The sequence below is a fragment of the Paramormyrops kingsleyae genome, chromosome 10 (genome assembly GCF_048594095.1).
Source record: "Paramormyrops kingsleyae isolate MSU_618 chromosome 10, PKINGS_0.4, whole genome shotgun sequence".
NCBI lineage: Eukaryota > Metazoa > Chordata > Actinopteri > Osteoglossiformes > Mormyridae > Paramormyrops > Paramormyrops kingsleyae.
The window spans coordinates 25,685,758-25,701,411 of record NC_132806.1 but is presented as its reverse complement, the minus strand read 5'-3'; the positions used below and the strand labels follow the sequence as shown (position 1 = coordinate 25,701,411).

The 15,654-nt window shown below is 40.9% G+C and overlaps 1 protein-coding gene across 3 annotated transcripts in view; it reads right to left on the bottom strand.

Moving 5' to 3' along the window:
- frmpd3 (FERM and PDZ domain containing 3) overlaps positions 1-15,303 on the bottom strand; it is a 107,741-nt gene extending 92,438 nt beyond the window's left edge. For 2 of the 3 annotated variants that reach the window (XM_072717583.1, XM_023816472.2), the window contains exon 1: positions 14,777-15,303. The gene's annotated coding sequence lies outside the window, so the exon portion shown is untranslated. The remainder of the gene's footprint in view (positions 1-14,776) is intronic. The other variant, XM_023816478.2, reaches the window with a different exon arrangement.
- Between the last annotated feature and the right edge of the window lie 351 nt (positions 15,304-15,654).

The following is a 15,654-nucleotide window of genomic DNA, read 5'->3' as shown; positions in this document are numbered from 1 at the left end:
CCCTCCCTCTAAAGTCGCCTGCAGCCTCACAATTGCCCCATGTTGGAGAAATATATTTATAGGGAGAAATTATCCACTTGAATCTGCCTGGAGTTAAACATCGACTTTCAGCTACCTGTCCGTATCGAAATGGCGTGATTGCAGTTCACTTAACCAAAACATCATGCCGCCCGTGTCTTCAAATTTTTAGCGAGCAGGGGGCAGTGTCGCACAATCGCTAACGATCCAATTGATTTGCATCAATTTAAAAATGTAGGGTAATTTGGCTTACTGTCTGTCTGTTTGGAGGGCAATTTGAGCCATCCGAGTTCACCTGATACTCTTCGGTTCAGTGACAGCTAATTAAGTGCAGGCCAAAGGGTCGATGCTCCCTCACCGTTCATTATGGTCACCATCTTAGGGCGAGCACACACACAGAACCTGCTGCTTTGGCGTAGTCACTCTTTAAGAACACTCACATTTGCATGGCCTATATCAGTGTTTCACAACCCAATCCTTGGGGACCTCCAGACAATCGATGGTTTTGCTCTCTCCCAGCTCTAGCAAAAATGTAGACTGTCCGGCAGTGAGTTAGGAGGGAGCAAAAATGTGGACCGTCTGAGGATTCCCAAGAACTGGGTTGAGAAACACTGGTCAACATGTTTCTGTACTATCTCTCTCTCTCTCTCTCTCTCTCTCTCTCTCTCTCATACTGTACACATACACTCACAGGTTCGTAATTATATCTTTGTGGGGACTCTCCATTCATTTCTATGAGGAAAACACTAATCCCAACATGACGACCTTAACCGCTACCCAGCCCTAACCCTAACCATCAGTAACCAAACAAAATACAAGACATTTGGCATTTTTTGATTGTATTCACAGATCTTTGTTGGGACCTGAAAAATGGTCCTCACAACATCAAAAGAACAGGTTTTCTTTGGTCCCCACAATGTAATATAAATATAACCCAAACACACACACGCTCGCACACATGTAGGGTATACATATCCTTATGGGGACCGCTCATTCATTTCAATGGGAAAAATGCTAGCGCTAACTATGACAACCTTAACCCCTACCCTGCCCTAACCATAACCATAAGTAACCAAACAAAATACAAGAGTTTTTGCATTTTTAGTTTTTTCATAGCAGTCACCGATTTTTATAAAATAGAGTTTTTCCTTATGGGGACCAGGAAACCGGTCCCCGTAAGGGAAAAAAAACGGATATTTATCACGTTATGGGGACATTATGTCCCCATAAGGATAGGTAAACCCGCTCGCACACACACACACACACACACACGCGCGCCTTTATATTTATGTGTATAGACATATCATGGTTCATCATCATGGAAACTTCACCTTGACTTATACGGCATATGATTCCCAAGTTGAAAGGAGAACTTGAAAAAGAACTTGACATCAGATGAAATTTGATTGCTGAGTAAATGGTTTGGCATTTTTTTATAAGAATACTTGAATAAGCTATATTTTTCCAGGGCTTACTACCTTTCCGTTGACGTATATGCATTGTGCATAAGAACAAACAAGGAACATAAACTCACTTAACTGGCATCTATTATGAGTTAACATAGGCAGATACTGTAATGGAAAAACATGAAAAAAGTCTCTGAGATATAAATGCCCATCATTTTGTACATTTGCTCGTATGACAGCCAGACCATTTCAGAAAATGTCATTAGCTCATTTCTACTGACCCAGTACATGACTCATGCATCTTTAAAATGCCAAAGGATCTGAAGGGCTACAGATCAAATGCAGCGGTTCCCTTCTGCAAAGTTCCTACATTCTTCAATACCAGTATGTGTGATCAGAGGTGGGGCTATTGCATTTTTTTTTTCTGTGAAGTCACTTCCTGAAGACAAAGAAATGAAAGATACCTTTTACATTACATCCAGACCATATGCACTCTGACCATTTCCCTGGCATATTATTAGTATAATGGATATTTTTTTCCAGAAATTGATTTTAAAAAGTAGTATCAGAAGAACACTTATTGTGCATTTTTCATCACGTCTTTCACATAGCCTTATTCAATTTTATTATTACTCTGTAATGTGATTGTAATCACAGAAGTTGACAGAAAAATTACAGTTGTGACCCAGATTCAATAATTAGATGAAACTTTAGCATTCTGCGTCTGCATGTCACCCCATCCAGAGTGTACCCCAGGCTTGTGCTCTATTCTGCCTAGAATATGCTGTAGCTCCCGCGCCCCCCCCTCCTCCCATAACCCTGAAATTTGGGAGTTTACTCAGCGAAAACGTCACCAGCAGAAATCCTTTGGTTGGTTTTAGTGAATATGTAGAGGTGAAAGATTTTCCACTTGGTATTGTGTCAGAAACAGCATCTATCTTGTGTTTCACATACAGTAGTCCCACTAGACAAACTCATTCATAAATATATATTGTGCAGAAGTAGCTAAGCAACAGCCTGAAGGCCACAACCCAGAAGCCTTGGATTCCAGACACACTTTGTCACATGCACCTACATGCCAATTTTTGAGTTATCGCCAAATATTTATGCAATGTTAAATATAATGAAACCAGTATAGCCATTACAATTATAGCACAGACCTTTTTCATGACATTACCCTGGTAGTAATCATATTTTCATATTTGTTATTCTACTGCATTACCATATAACTCTCATTTGTCATTCATTAAAAAGATTGCCAAACACAGCATGGGATATGAAGCCACACTCACTGTGATGCACAGTTAAGATTCTGGGACAAGAAACATAATGTCTGTCTATCCTGCGTTCCTGTTTCATACTCATTTGATGGTGCGTTTAGCAACAATTAGTTAAGCAGTCATTTGGATTCACTTAATTCAAACTGAATTAAATTAAAACTCCAACCTTATGCTCCAAACCAAAGAACTATTCATAAATGTCAGAGCAACAGTCCTTATAAATAAACCATTCAAAATGAGGATACACTCATTAGCTGATTTTATGCTGATCACCCAGGCATTCCTGCACCAATTCCTTCATTTTGACCAATAATAGTTAAAGCATAATAATGTGCATCTCACTGTAGGTGCGTTACTGCATTGCATTAAATACTGTGTTATTCTTTATTAGACCAAGAAATATCATAGCTTTTATCTCAGTCACCATTTTGTACCAGTTAATTCAATTACTGTAATAGGATTAGATGTTTACACTTTCTACCAGAAAAATAGCATATCTTGCTGGCTAGACCTCTATTCAAATGTGTGTCTCATCCACAGGATGCCGATAAATCGTATGAACAATATCATTAATAATTATAATAAAAAGACAGAAAAGGTCTATTTTATACCGTATTTTTGACACAAATCCAAATTATATATATTAATTTCTTTAAACCTTGCCCACAGGTTTCTTGTACATATAGCTACTCTTCATTATGTACCGTATGACATTATTAGCTCATTTAGTCCTGATACAGTATTAATTTCTTGGAATTCTTCATAGGGGACTAAATGTTACAAATAACAAGTCAGAACTGTACAAATCAGTAAAGGCGCAGCAAATGAAGCCAAAATGCATTTGCATAATGAAACATTTTAATTATAAAATAGCACAGTGGAAAGGCTATAAATAGGCTGATATTATTCAGAACACGTACTGCTTAAACAGAACAAAAAGGACAAAGCTATATAATGAGCAATTGCTAATGCAGTTGCCTACCCAACCCAGTGATTAACCACAATGCATTTCTGTATACATGTACTGTGTCTGTGCTTGTGCATGTACTTGTGGCGTCAATCGTGCACAGCTTCCTGTCATGCTGACATACACCGCAATCAGTTCAGTTACTGTGCTCAGTCAAGGCAAGAGAAAGCATATGTGTATGGTTGAAAATTGTCTGTTGGTTCAAGACTTCTTTGTTTACCACTTAATGGCAAGATACAGATCAGGTTGTCATTGCTAGCGCTCATTCTTCATGCCCTCATAATAAGACAGTTGCAAATAGTGTTTGGCTAGCGACAAAAGACATAAGTCATGGTTTTCTCAAACATACTGTGGAATTTCGCTGCCAAAATGCACAGTGTGTGACACTGAGGGGAAAAAAAAACGAAGTACCAAAAGATGATAACCATTGTGTATTAGGAAATCATTTATTCTTTCTCAGATGATTCAGTTGTTAATACTAATAAACAGACCTATAGCATAATATTCCTTTCTTAGTGCTGCCACTGTAAGGCTCATTACAGAGGTGTTACATGACCAAACTGTACTTCATTTAAACATAAAGTAAATATTCATGAATAATAAACCTAATAACCTGAAAACGTCAAAGTAACAAGTATTTAATAAGGGCATAATCCACACACACACGCACATGTTGGGTAAACATATCCTTATGGGGACCGCTCATTCATGGGAAAAATACTAACGCTAACTATGACAACCTTAACCCCCACCCTGCCCTAACCATAACCATAAGTAACCAAACAAAATACAAGAGTTTTTGCATTTTTAGTTTTTTTGTAGCAGTCACCGATTTTTATAAAATAGTTTTCCCTTATGGGGACCAGGAAACCGGTCCCCATAAGGGAAAAAAAACAGATGGAAGGGAAAAAAATGGATATTTATCACGTTATGGGGACATTGTGTCCCCATAAGGATAGGTATACCCGCTTGCACACACACACACACACACATTTTCTTTCCTAGGAAACATATATTGTGTTGTGAAAAACATCCCGAGGTTAAACAAATCTTAAAGTCTAATATGTGATATGGATAAAATAGGGTTATGGAGAATGATGTTTCATTGCCATTTCATCTTGGTATCCATTTCCATTCAAAAGATACAAAGATGAAATCACAAATGCAAAAAGCTTACCTTTCAGTGATGAAATTTGCCATCACAGGCCTTAGAGGCAAGTCATTTGATTAGCATCACAAACAATGGAAATGGAAACTGCAACAAATTTTTGTGCTAACGGCGTTTCTCACTGGAGAGTGCCTGTTTGGGGATAAGGTCAGAGTGCGGAAACAATTTACATTTTGTTCAGCATTCGATGAGCACGGCATTGTATAAAATATAACATTTGGCTAAATTGTATTCAGTCTGTTTTGCTATTTGAGATCTATTCTAGCTTGCAATATGAGCAACTCCATTGTGTTTTCTGCATATTATTAAATTCTTTGAAAGCAAATTGTCTTGTTACCTACATGTGTGTTACATATAGCATTACTAGCACAGCTTCTTTTGTCCATAAGAATTTGTTACGTTATTAACTAAATATTTCACTTCGTCTTTTTTCCACCCGGTGTAAATACCTTCATTAATAGTCAAAGTAGCCTAATATTACAGTACCTACAGGCATCCATCCATCATCTAGCTGTGTAACCTATATGGAGCTGGATTGCCTATAGGATCAGTTCCTATGCCAAGCTCAAGATTTTTTTCAATGCTAACTGCAGCCCATTTGGCAGTGGTGGGTATACCTGTTTGTGGATAGTGTTCACTTTTCAAGGGCCACCAGCTCACTCTCTAACTCACTTCCTCGCTCTACAGGAGCCTGAGCCCTTAAGGTGATGTCTGACATCTACAATTCGCACATAGGCAGCGATGACCTTTTCACGCACTACACACAGCACACGGCATAATACACTTTTGGTAAGAACAAACACAAGCACATGCAACTCAGTAGATGTAGTTCTCATTCCATGCTTTTTTTCAGAGATATGAGGGAAAATATATAAAATATCCACCAGAACCGATCCTTATTTAGTTCCAATTTCTAAAAGGAAGGGACAAGATACCCACATGAAAGTCATATTAATGAGAAGAAATACTCAGGTAACCAAAGATGTCAGAAAAAGAGAAAGCACATTATTATAGTTCCTTGATGTTACTAGGCACAAACATCTGGCCACATTATGATCTTCACCCAACAGCAACTGTAGGATAGCCATAAAATCAATTTTGTCTCCTGCCACTAGTATTAATGTAACATTTCATATTCTATGAATAATTCTGGTCATGGAGTGCCTCAACTGCAAAAATGCACCCTCTGGAAAGTGTCGTGTCTGCTGTTTGTGCATGTTGCCCTCAATACTTAGCAGATAGCTACTCCCCACATGTGAAGCACAGGATGCAAGTGTTGACAGAGACTTTGGTTTGAAGGCTGTGCTTCATGGGAAAACTACGGAATGGCTACAAAGCAGTGGGCAGGATCATTGGCAATCGTTATTTAATCCCTGTAACATCCACTTAGGTCCTTTTTTCATCATCATCTCAAGGCAATTGGTCTGAAACTGCATAGAGTAGCATAGTATTGTAATACTCAAGTCCGGTCTTGGTCTCCAAACCACTTTTTCACTTATTCAGTCTTGTCTTGGAACTGAAAGCATTTCTGCTGATGCCTCATTGTTGAATCAGTCTCGGACATACATGCACAGTGTATTGGTTTGGACTTGCAATTTTAGATATAGACACAAGACACATTTTACACATCTCATACCCTGAGCGGCTCACCTGAAAATCTGATCAGGTTAGCAATGGTAAAGTGTTGGGTTTTTGTGATTAAATACTAATGTTTGAGATCAAAGGGTTGGCATGCTGAAATTACCCAATTTTGCTTTTAAATAACTATAATTAAAATCATGGTCTCAAATAAACTTGATTTTTCTGGTTTTGATCTCAACCCCCTCAAAGTCTCGGTCTTGACCCCCCCAAAGGCTTGGGGTACTTTTCCACTGCCATCAAGAGCTGAGCCATACTGGTGCCGTACCACAAACTGGTGGTTTTTCCATTGTAAATGCCTGTGCTGTACCCGTTCTGACACAGCCCTGCTTCCTAGAAGGGCCAATAGCATGACCAAGCCAAGCTGGTTGCATCAACACCATCTGATTAGTCGAAATTCATGGAGATACCAGTGTTCAGCATCGATATACATGGATTAAGGAAAAAAGGGCATATTCTATATATTATTCATCATTAGTAGTATTGCACATCACGATGAACTGATGCATTCGCAATAACTCAGAACTTGAAAACTTCCAACCTCCTTCTTTAAAAAGTAGTATAGAACATCTGACAGAAGGGATTCGTAATACAAATTTACGCAAGTGAATGCTAATTCTGCTAGCCTTTGATGCTAACATAAATTGGCAATTAGCACAGATGTGCTAGAAAATCAGCAGCACACAGTAAATCATGATGTATGCTATGTGAACGGTAAATAAGCACCTCTTCAGTTTTATATCACAGTTACTCTCTAAACCCGTCAAGGCTTTTATTAAGCTGACTCTTCTGCAGTGGAAAACCAAAGAGAGCTAGAACTGCACTGTGACTAGTCTCTCTTTGCGGTATGACTTGGGTTTGGGTCAATTCCTGTATGGCAGTGAAAACGTGCAATTTGCCTTGACTTGTCTCAACACCTCCAAAGTCTTGGTCTTGACCCCGACAATGTCTTGGTCTTGACTGAGTCTTGACAAAGTCTCGACAAAGTCTCGGTCTTGACCCCCGTAAAGTCTTGCTCTTTACTTAGACTCTATTCTTGAAAGTATTTGTCATAACTACAGCAGCAGTACACTTTATACCTGCCATACAACCTCAGTATAACATAATTAAGTCCTGTATGCGCTTTTTTTATGCGTATATTGTCATTCTCACTTAAATTCTACTGTTATTCATCTGGTTTGACTGCTTTACCTCATATGCATTCCTGCAAACGAATAGACTTTTAATGCCTCAATTCCTTATTTATAAGACAGAACTTCCACACAGAATTCCCATACTATACAAAGAAATATTGCAATTGCATGCTTTCTTGTCTGACAAATGATGAATTATCTTCTTCACCCACATAAGATGAATTATTCAGATTTTGGTCTGACAGATAATCGTCTATTGTCACTTACTGGTGGCATTGTAAGAGATTGTACAAGAGAAAATTTAGCAAGGACTGCACATCATGATGGCTTAGTGATTGGAACTGTCACCCCATACCTCCAGTTCTGGGGGTTTGAGTCCCGTCCCGTGTGTGGAGTCTGCACGCTCTCCCAGTGTTACTATGGGTTTCCTCCCAAAACATGCAGTTAGATAAACTGGTACCTCTAAATTGCCCATTCTGAGTGTGTGTCCTATTATTGGTATCCTACCCAAGGTGCCCCCTGCCCGGTGCTTCGTGGGATAAGCGCCAGACTCGCTGCAGCCCAGCTCTGAATAAACAGTTAGGCCAGAAGGATGAATTAACGAGAGGTGCGAAAAGCAAAAGTCTGTCACTGAGCAATAGTAAAAAAAAAAGAATGAGGTTGATTGTGAAATTTAAAAGTAAACACAGTTTCTGTGTTTTAAGTATTTCTTTGGTTCCCATTCTCTGATAACTATATGTGTTTGCTTTCAGCTTTCATCTGAGGGTGTTCTGACCACTGGAAAGGGAGCAGAGCACTTTACTGTGTTCATTCACATTTGGATTGTAGTATTTGAAATTCAGCAATCGAGGACATGGTCGTGCGGAAGCAGATGATTACGTGTGTTCTTAATAATGAAAGGTCAACATAATTAATGTAACAACTATCCAATAACTTCAGCTCACAGTAATCAAATTATGGTCTGTGTTGATTTGCTCCTAAAAATTAACAACAGAAATGCCCAGAATTGTCTTGGTTTATTTCCTTCTCAGCCATTATGCCCTCAGCACAGCAGGTCCAGCATGCATATGCTACTTTATATACCCCATTGCTTTAAGCCACTCTGGTTTCCACTAAAACATTTCAATGGATGTTTTGAAAGAAAGGGGAATAACAAATATGCGGAACTGAAAAAAAAAGAGATCCATTAAATTCTGTTGAAAGATTAAATAAATATGAGTATGTATTCTGGTTTTTCCTTTGCTTTTTATTTGGTTCCTTATGAAACATTTAGTGCGTGTGCCATGCCGAACGTGAGAGGTTCTGTTGGAGTCATGTGACTCAAACTGCCTCTCTTGGATCGTTCTTTCTATCTTTGTCCTTCTTCATACCACCAAGGCCCAGTGTACAGCTCCAAGTATCCTATCTCACAAACACACAATAAAGGAAGATAAGAAAGATAAAATATTTATGGATGAAGAATCATCCTGAGAATGTCTTAAGTATAATACATAGATAATATAATATGTATACAGTACAAAGCAAATGGAATATATATATATATATATATATATATATATATATATATATATATATATATATAAAATTCTCATGATTTAAGGATTATTTTGAATTATTGTGGATAAACAAAATAATTCAGTATTATTCAGTACTGCAACGTAATTGCAGTAGGCCTACTTGATGCTGGAAAATATTGTAGAAAATGCACATTACTACAATGAAAAATTCTGTTGATACTCTACAGTCTATAATTGTGATATCAAACAAAGTAGTGAAGTACCTTTATTTTGTAAGCGTTGGGGGGGAAATTGGGAAATGAGGCAATATACAGCTTTGTATTGGCTACGGGAAAAGTGGCTCATTTGACTGTGTTAAAAGGGCAATACGAGAATATCGAGCAACTAAGGATGTAATTAACCACTACACCTTTGTAGCCCTAGGCTATGTTTTTCATCTTTATGAAAAGAGAAAGGCAGTGCATTGCTAATAAGCGTCCATCTGGACTTGTCTTTGGAAATTGCGGATTGTTTATACAGTGTAACGCAAATGAAGCGAACGATCTTATTCAGTTTCCTGCCTGGGTTTGTGCTAGACTTATTAAGTGCACGCACTGAAACATATTGCAAACAATTTATTAGAAATTCTCATATTGCAGTAGCAGCTTGTAGTGATTCTGAGCATTGGAAAAAAATCTCATTGACGTTAAAGCATAGTAATCTATGATACTGACATTCACATGCACCCGAATGACAACTTTTATTCACGCTGATATAAGCAAATGGGAATGCGCTATGACACGTATCACAACACACAATTATCCCGTCTAAGTACGGCTTTGGGAGGCGTCGATCTCTTCGCGACTCAGAGCGATGGGATCGGAAATCCCGGATACCCCTCTTGAAAATAAACAAATGGAGGAATCGGGAATATTTGGCATGTTAGAATTAGCCGTGCTGATTAGGGAGAATGAACACGCAGCGAAGCTTTCAACTTTGCTTTAAATAGAGGAAGAAGTGAGGCGGCGGGGTTTTTTGATGCATGCAATATGTATGAGTTGTCAACACGAAGCTTTATGTTAACTCGCGTGCTCCTTGAACTTGTCACTCAGGCATGCATCGGAGGAGGGCGATCTGGACAGAGTCCTGACAACATAATCGTTTGCCCGATCACCCGTAGATTGCATCGGTGGCGAGGCAGAACCAATTCGGCTTTCCAGGAGAGCCATGTTTAGTATATATGCTACCTCGAAATTACATTTACAGTTTTCAATCTTGCCTGTGCTACTTCAGCAACATCACAAAATACCAATACTCTTATGACGCTGACAAATGGTTCAAATATCCTCGGAAATTTTAATTCGGTTGTGCCAACAATGTTAAATTTGACTGTTTTGACATTTTCAGAAATTTTGCATGTGTGTGAAATGGCAGTACAGCACAATTCTAATACGTGAATTGAAACCAGATGATGGATTTGATGCAGATTGCAAGTGACAACCATAGCAGAAAACCCACAGTTTACACACTGCCGATGATTATTTTGAAATATTTACTTAAATGTAGCTGATGACAGCAAAACTGTTTGGGGCAAAAAATATGGTAGTAAGTCATTATTAAAATGATAATCATAATTAAAGATGATTAAGGATGTGTCATGCATGAAATAAACATATTAACTTGAGAAACGCTAGTAATGTATGAGAAGATTATACATCATATTATTTCCATAGGAATGAATTTACTGAAGTATTTACAGAATCCATTTACTAGCGGTCCTCTTGCTTGTGGTCAGTGCTGTGACTAGGCAGGTTATAGCGATTTCTGTGTTTGTCTTTTTTGGACTTGTAAGATGTTGCAGTGGTTTCCATGGGAACACAGAGAGTTCCCTCTCAGGAAGTTGTGATTCAGCCATTTTTTGATAGAAAAACGCGGGGTTTGAACAGCTTCGGCAAGGTCCGTTTTAGTGGATGATATCAAGGGCAGGGGGCCAGAGCAGAATTCTCTTTAGGGATGTGATGGCCGGGTGGCCAGAGACGAGGGAAGGATGCAACAGTGGTGCAAAGGATGACTCATGAAACATGTGATGTCTCATTACTCATCGCAAAACGGGTCGCAGGATCTGCATTTCTCTGTGCCAGTGCACATGAAATGCTGCTGTCATGGCCCTCGTGCAGCTGTCTGCCCTGCATGACGTGTTAATTTTGCGATCTCACAGTTCAAATGGTAACTTTGTGCTTCTGGGCCTGCTTGTGACTGTTGCCCGTTGTCAGAGTAGATTGGCTGTGATTGTTTTAAAACAGACCCACGCATGGGTAAACCACGCCGCACACGTGGCTGAATGCTGGTTTCGTAAAGGCATGCTTCAGATAGGTTAAGGGCTGTCTCTCTCAAAGCATCGCTCCCTCCAGAAGGTGTTACAAACTGGGAGAGAGACAGAGAGAAAGGGCTGACCTACCGCAGTGAACTTTGATGAGCTAAAAACTACAGCCTTCAGAGCTTCTATTCTCACTTGCTCGTTGGAGTGACTTGTTACGGAGTCAGGTCTCAGTACCCCTTTATCACCCCCCCCCCCCATCCACCCATCACACAGAGAACCTGTGAAAAGAGGGAGCTATTGAGCCAAAGCAGTAGTTGCAGCGAATACTTTGCAACGCGGGTGAAGTGTTTTTGAAGAGATGGAAAACGTTCACTCGTTTGCATCATTTAAATGCCCTCCACTGTAATTGATGTAATGTGTGGTTTTATCAAGCTTAGATCTGTTTTTATAGTGTGCTTTTATCTGCCTCCACGGTGCTGTTTGTTGCTGCCAACTGCAACTTGCATTAAGTCCGATGGAAATAGATAATTTACACTACCAGCTATTATATAATGAATGGCTGTCAATTAATCACTATGGAATTGTAGAGGAGGGGCTTATGTAGATGATTTGTTTACTTGTGTGTATATGTAATGAATAGCTGCATGGCTTTGAATTGCGTTAGTTTTACATGCGCTGGATATACACTCAGAGGCCAGTTTATTGGGCACACCTGCCCACTAATGCAAACCACAAAGCAGATAATCTTGTAGCTGAAACTGAATAACACAACATAGATACCAGGTCAAGAGGTTTGCTTACTGATTGGCTAAGCTTTCGAATAGCTAAAATGCCTGATTTAAGTGCTTTTGAGCATAATATGGTCATTGGTGCCAGACATGGTGGTTCGAGCATCTCAGAAACATCCTTCTGGGATTTTCACACACTACAGTCTCTAGGGTTTCCAGGGAATGATGTAATGAACAAGAAATATCCAGTTTATGACATTTCTGTTTCCAAAAATATCTTGTTAATGAGAGAGGTCAGAGGAGAATGACCGGCCCATCTAACAAGCCACTAATGCAAAAATAACGGCTCTGCGCAACACCAGTGCACAGAATGGCATCTCTCTACGTACAACTTGCTCATTTTTTAAGTGGGTCTGGAGATAAAAGTTGGTCCTACTTGCTACTAGTTAGGTGTACCTTATAGAGTGTCCACTGATTGTATACTGTTGAGTCATTTCTGATCATGTGACTGGGAAAGGATGCCACGATAAGTTTCAGGAACTTAATTTTACACACAAGCAGTGGAAAAAAGAAGAAAACAGCAATGTTTCCCGCAGTTAGACATCAGGGAAATAGTACTGGCTGTAAGTAAAGTTAAACGGCAAGCTAAAATCCTTTTCGCTTAGCTCACAAACTTTGAGCTCTCGTAAGAGTCAATCGTATCTCAGTCCGTGTCTTTGTCAGTCATTCTGTATCAGAGAGGTACCACATGCTGCCAGATGATATGAAGCTGCACGTCAGGGCAGTGAAATGTTGGTTTTCTGTCTGCGAAAGAGATTTGGTCCCACGATATTGACAAGAAATATACAAAAAAAAAATGCATACAGCAACAAAAAAATTCTAAACTCAGCAGAGACATTCTTGAGTCTTTCATCAGAAACTGGGAGAAAGTTCAATCCTCTTGCCAAACCAGCACTTGCATTAAAATGTCCCAACTATAAATTTCACTGTCTCCACACACAGAGAATGTACGGACCCTCTGCTCGAGTTGATCTCCTGGGTTAATTGATCCCACTGCTCACTTGTGTTGGACTGGAATTGCTGGCTACAGCTCAATGTGGTGATGGATTTCATCCAGCAGACCATCCAGAGGAAAAAAAAAATCACACACAACTGCCTGCTCCACATGCAGAACCCATGGCTTTAGACTGCCTGATGTATGCTCTTCGCAATTGTAGCTGACAGCTAATCTCTTATAAGCTCTGATATTTCAGAATGAGCACTGCGTCTTCAGCTGCATCCCTGAGCTGCTGTTAGGTGTGTAGATCTCGCCACATGCTTCTATTCAAGAGACAATGTCATCACGTCTTGTGTGGAGTGCAAGTCTCCACCTAATGATCTCGGTCTGGCAGAAAGGCAACTCTGGGTTTAGTCTCCAATGCCCAGTTAAGCCTTTTTACCCGAGTCACTCTTTCAAATGCCTGTCTGATTTTTAATGCCCCACCCCCAACTCAAAGTGAGGGAAGTTCTTACAAACTTATATTACTTGCTATTGATGTGGTAGGTATGTTTTTATTGATAGTTATTATTTTAGTAATTCATACCTCTGTAAAAAGTGAAACATTAACGCAAAAGCTATGCTCGTTAAGTCATGGAGCAGGACAGAAATGTGGAACAAATGACTCCAGTAATGGAAAATTAAAGCTGATCATTCACGTTTGGGGAACAAATAAATCTTATAGTCGTAGGAGAAATGAACAGCTTCACCGCGAAGCAGTGACATGTATGATAACAATGAGAATACAGGGTGCAATCAGGCTGACAGGCACTGCAGAGAACTGAGAGGCTGGGGGACGTGGCTCCATGTTGGGCTTCTTCCTTGCACTGGCCCTTAACTCCTCTGGTACTCTACCTGTAGCTGATTGACTGTGTTTCTGTTAAGTCTCTCTCCAACACAGTGACCCCCCCACCCACCCCCTGCAGGATTCTAGAGAGCATCGTCCCCATCCTGACATACCGTCCCTAAAGGGGTCCTCTGCAGACTTTGATGTTGCCACAACGTAAGTACCGGGGAAACGGGGAGAGCCACCAGCCAAGCTGAACATGAGACAGCATCGTCTCCCCAGCACCAGACCACTGGCCCTGTCTATATTTGCCATCTGACAGACGCATGTTATAGACAACCAACCAACATGCACTAGGAAGCTGGGATTGTAACTGACAGCCACTCGCTGTTCCCACTAGTTATAATGGATCCTGCTCCCCATTAATCTAGATTTATCCCCAGGCTAAGCATTTCTTTAAAACACATAAGTCAAATCGGATGGAAAAATACAGCGATCTGAACCATGCTGATTGCTTTAATATGAAACTCAGCATTCCGGGAATGTCTGTCAACATTTAATGGGTTTTTCTCCAATTTGTTTCGACATGCGACATCCACACAAATGAGACGTTGGCCAGCCTATCAGTGTCCACGCAGAGGAGCTTCACTGACCATTAAGCCGGGAGCAAACAACTCCTCAAGAGGAAACAAGTAAGGCACATCAACCGTGAACCATGTTTGTGTTCTCCAGGAAAAAAAAACAACAACAACAAAAACATAAGGGAACAAATGCCACTAGTTGCCTGCTTGTAACTTACCTGTCTCAGTGCACCAGATCCGTATCCATCTGAGCCACCGGAGCTGACCAGTGCCGGCTTACTGGGAAGGTGGTAACGCAGGAGTGGAAGTGGGAGAGTCCCTTAAACAACCAGCCTGCTGAGACGTTCCAGAGCTCTGCCAGTCGACCAGGTCATCCCAGTTGGTTCCACGTTGTGCTCCGGTACCGAAGGCAGTAGGATGGGAGGGGGGGTGAATAGGGAAAGGGGGAGCGGCACTCGTGTGTGCACACCACACACACGCATGCACCCACAGCCGTGCAGCAGACCTCCTACATCCCTCTCGCACGAGCTTGCAGGTCTTCACTGCGCTCCCGTAACGCCTGCCTGCGCAAGCTCAGCTTCTCTTCTCCCGTCGGTTGTGTGTGTGTGTGCGCGCGTGTCTGTGCGTGCACGCCGGCGGACACACGCATCTCTCCCTGCCGAAGGTGCAGCGGCTTGTGGTAGAGTCGCGATCGGAGGAAGAGAAGGAGAACGAGGCGGAGAGTGATGGGAAAGACAGGAAGCGAGCGAGGGAGAGGGAGCGAGAGGGAGACAGAGAGAGAGGAGAGGCTGTTGTCCCTCCTGCTACATCTATCTGCATCAATCAGTCAGGAAGTGGAGGGGTGGGTTGTGGAAAGCCATATGTCACTCACAGACAGGTGAGGTGTATGAAGCGGCATGTGTCTGTGCCCCTGTGTGTCCATTTGTGTGCAAGAGCGCACTTTTATGGGAATGCTTAAAGTGTCACTGACATATGGTATAGGGTACCCAGGGACACTCCCCAGCTGTCAAGGGTCTCCCCTTAGTATATACACAGTAGTCATGGGTCCTGGAGCTGTAAATTGTCCCTGGTGCAGAATGGGGAGGGGCCTATTTTT